At 38.7% G+C, this 4401-nt stretch overlaps 1 pseudogene; it reads left to right on the top strand.

Annotated features, from left to right (window-relative positions):
* The first annotated feature begins 2463 nt into the window (after positions 1-2463).
* Positions 2464-3882, top strand: LOC149218307 (L-aspartate oxidase 2-a, chloroplastic pseudogene; annotated as a pseudogene).
* The last annotated feature ends 519 nt before the right edge of the window (positions 3883-4401 follow it).

The following is a 4401-nucleotide window of genomic DNA, read 5'->3' as shown; positions in this document are numbered from 1 at the left end:
ATCGATGAGGGCAAGATGAAATCTGTGAGATGTCTTGGATGTGATATGCATTTGCCTAAATATGAATGGAGGAATACACTCGAAGGCATGTCTGACTTGGTTAGAGTGAAAATTTCTAACGAGAAACCAAAGAAAAAGGATGGCCTCTCCAATCTACGCAGTCAGTTTCTATTAGCAAAGTAAATGATGACATCCTGACTTCTCCATCATCTAAACTTGTATATGAGAATGATATCTCTGATGTGGTTGGTCTAAAAAGTGAGAGTGATAGGTTCAATGATAGCTCAAGGAAAAGTGATTTCCACCTTCAATCTGCACAACATATTCTTATTTGTGAAGGAAATGATTTCATCATGTCTACACCATCATGTGAACCTTAATTTCAGAATGAAGACATCGAAAGTTTGCCCGATTTGGTCGATACAGAAAGATCAAATGACAATCTCAAAGAAAATTATTGCCACCTTCACTCCGTGAAGCAAATTTCTGGCAATGAAAGAGATGCTGCACATTTTCCTTCCCTAGGAAACCCTACATTTGATATTAATTTGGAAAATAAGCAAAGCATGACTAATTTTGCTAGTATAGTTGAGCTCAATCAGAGACTCAAGGTAAAAGTGTCTCTTCAATATTCCCATAACGTTTTTGCTAGTGCCATTGGTGATACAGAACAATGTGTAAAAACAGAAATATTGCAAATAAAAACAGAAGAATCTAAGAGTATGCTTCCAAAATATGATTGTGATTCTCTATCTGTTCAATTAGAATTGCAAGAGAAGTAGGTACTACCAATGTTGGCGATTTGACTAGCTTCCTAAACGAAATTGCAACTGCAGATGAAAAGCATCGAAGTTATGAGAGATGTGGCTTAAAATGCTAGATGTCATCATACTAGCAAATGACAGTGATGTAATTGCCGAATGTCGAATGTAAAACGATTCATCTGCGTATTCATGATCCAAATTGAATGAAAGTGGCGTTATGTCTTAGGTGGCAGTCATTGCATACTTTGGCATTCGATCCAAAGAACATATGTGGTGGATTTGACCTAGATTTTTGCATTAAAATATTGGAGACCTTTTCCCCTTCTGAAAAGTGGCAAACACATCTCCAGAAATTTGATGGCAGTGTACAAGAAAGAGTTCAAGGCAATGAGTGGTTATTTGACAGATTCAGGAGAGGCAATTTTGAAGCGAGTGGAGCATTTTATTCAAAGCTATTGGGTCCTATGAGGGTAAATATTTCAAAAGCGGTCTCGCCTACATCAGTGCCAGATGGAAAGAGTCAAGTGTGAGAAGGCTCAAAAAAGGAATGGGGATAATATGGATCCCAAAATCAATTCTAAATTCTTAGTTCTAGTGATGCCTTATCATAAAGCACGTTTAGCTTCTGGTCCTCAACTATCACCATATCAAGTGGAGCAATCAAATAGTGGTTAGTTGGCTGCTCAGACTATCCACCGGGCAGATCACCTGGTTCATGCAACAAAGTTGACACGGGTTAGCAAGCAACACAGTAGTGTTGGTATAGCCATTGTTAGAGTTGAAGAGGAAATGCGCAGAAATACTGTGAGGGAAGAAAAGACTTGGAGTAAATGAAGAAATTGATCCTAAAGCTAGTGGGGGGATGAATGGTTTCTTTTGCCTTTGCGATGGAGAAGCATGCCTCCCCTATCTTCACTTCGCCTATCAAGGGGATGGAAAATATAACAAACAATCAAGTGCTTTATGTTATTTACAAGTTCCCACCAACACACAAACACATTACAAGGCCTCCTAATTGAGTAATAAAGCCAAAGAAGTCTGTGTGCGAGAATGATGTAAATAAACCAACTCTATGGCATGAAGATAATGAGAGGAAGGCACATGATCGAGAAAAGGCCACACCATACTGGACCTGCCTCAGCTCCTCATCTAGGAAAATCTGCTCATCATCTTATTGCCAACAGTCTACAATTAAGGAACAGCAGCTCACAGGAGGTAACACTTAGTGTGCAGCATGAAGCTTGTATCGGGGAGGCACCAACATGATTTATAGTCCTAATTCATATCCAAAAAGAGATGATAATCTTGGATATGAACATGGATATCCTTCAGATAGCTCTCAAAAATATAATAGTAGAGTGTACAATGGCAGTCAGAGTAATGAGTAGGGTTATGTTGTATCTACTTTCAATAGTTATGGTGAAAGATGTAATGACAATCAGAATCATCGTCATAGCTATGGTAGTTCTTCACACCATCAGTTCCAGTCTCATGTCCCTATTGATGAGTACTATGGTTACCAAGGAAAAAAGGACATTCAACAACAAAATGGCAGAATAAATTCCCACTTATATCAGGATAGCATGGCACAAGTCTTCAATACAGGGAACTCTCCCACAATATTATCTATGATGAATGCAAAGCATGTACGGAAAACAATGGCCAGTTATCCATTGCAATGCACTTAGGGAGGAATAAAATGCAAAAACAACTTTCACTACTGTCCCAGACATCGCTGAATAACTTCACCAATAAGAAAAGGATTGAAAGATATACATTGGGGATATTTGAAAATATGCAATTTCAGAGCCCTCAGCTTTGCAAGGCCTCCATAGACAATGAAGAGAGAAAATCCCCAAAGGCAGTTCATGTATCCAAGTCAAGTGCCAATTCAATTAAATATTTTGAATTTTTTTTATCATTGGTAGTGGAGTGGCTGGTCTTATATATGCCTTTGAAGTTGCAAAACATGGGTCTGTGGCAGTCATCACAAAAGTTGAACCACATGAGAGTAATACAAATTATGCACAAGTTGGTGTTAGTACAGTTTTTGGTCCTTCAGATTTTGTTGAGAATCACATTCGGGATACTATTGTTGCTCGTGCATACTTATGTGATAAAGAGACTGTAAAGGTGGTATGCACAGAAGGCCCAGATAGAGTTAAAGAGTTGATCACCATGGGTGCATCCTTTGATCATGGTGAAGATGGTAGCTTACATCTTGCTAGAGAGGGGGGGGGGGCATTCTCATCACCGTATTGTTCATGCAGCAGATATGACAGGAAGAGAGATTAAGCGAGCTTTGTTGAAGGTTGTTGTTAATAACCCCAACATCACCGTGTTTGACCATCACTTTGCCATAAACTTTCTTACATTTGAGGATGGATCAAATATTTACTGTCACGGTGTGGACACATTGAACACCGACACTAATGAGGTGGTCCGCTTCATTTCAAGGGTAACTTTACTTGCATCTGGTGGGGTTGGACATATTTATCCTACTACCACAAATCCTCGTGTTGCAACTGGTGATGGTATTGCGTTGGCACATAGAGCATCTGCAGTAATTTCAAATATGGAGTTTGTACAATTTCATCCAACAGCATTAGTTGATGAAGGTCTACCAATTAAACCTCATACATGAGAAAATGCATTTTTAATAAGTGAAGCTGTTTGTGGGGCTGGTGGTATTCTTTACAATCAAGCTATGGAAAGCTTCATGCCACAGTATGATTCCAGAGGAGAACTTGCACCTAGAGATGTGGTGGCACACAATATTGATGATCAATTAAAGAAATGGAATGAGAGATATGTTCTATTGGATATAAGTCATAGAGCCAAGGAGAAAACATTGTATCATTTCCCAAATATTTCTGCTGAGTGTTCGAAGTATGGCCTTGACATAACAGGAAGTCCTATACCTATAGTGCCAGCTACACATTATATGTGTGCTGGGGTTCAAGATAAACTTCATGGAGAGACACCTATAATGGGTCTATATGTAGCTGGTGAAGTTGCTGGTATAGGACTTCATGGTGCCAATAGGCCTGCAAGCAACTCATTACTTGAAAGCACTTGTGTTTGCACAGAAAACGTGAACACATCAGTATTGTTGTAAGAAGTGCATAAAGGAGAAGGACTTGAATGACACAAAAGGTGAAAAAGTCGAGAACCAAGCGGTGAAAAAGGCACAGGGAAGGCAAAAAGTTGGAAATCAAAAAGCCAAAATTTAAATCAGAGAAATCTACCAAGGCAGAGAAATAAGATTCAATTTCCTATTCTTCACTTTAGTTATGATCTGCAACTACAGTTGTTGCCTTTTTATTGGCCATCAAAAAAGGTTCAAGTGAAATAATGAAACGATGTTCTGTCTATAGAACAGATGGACGGTTCATTTCATATCCTCAGGATTTTAGTTGTAACAGCTCCCCATTTGGATCAATTTGTTTTCTCATAGTGGAGCTTATTTATGGTATAAAAAATCATTTGTAAAGGGTTCTGAGTTCTGAGCAAAAGTGTGGGAAGAAAAAACCCAGCACTATCACTGTATAGTTCTGACAGAGAAATAATTAAATGGTGCAACTCTGATTTGTAAGATTCTTTTGGTATGACTTTGGCATGTGTTTCTTCTTTATGT

This window comes from Pinus tabuliformis, chromosome Q (genome assembly GCF_031772625.1).
Source record: "Pinus tabuliformis cultivar Carrire ecotype Pingquan chromosome Q, CPIR1, whole genome shotgun sequence".
Lineage (NCBI taxonomy): Eukaryota > Viridiplantae > Streptophyta > Pinopsida > Pinales > Pinaceae > Pinus > Pinus tabuliformis.
Note: the sequence above shows the minus strand (reverse complement) of the source record. Positions and strands in the feature narration are given on the sequence as shown.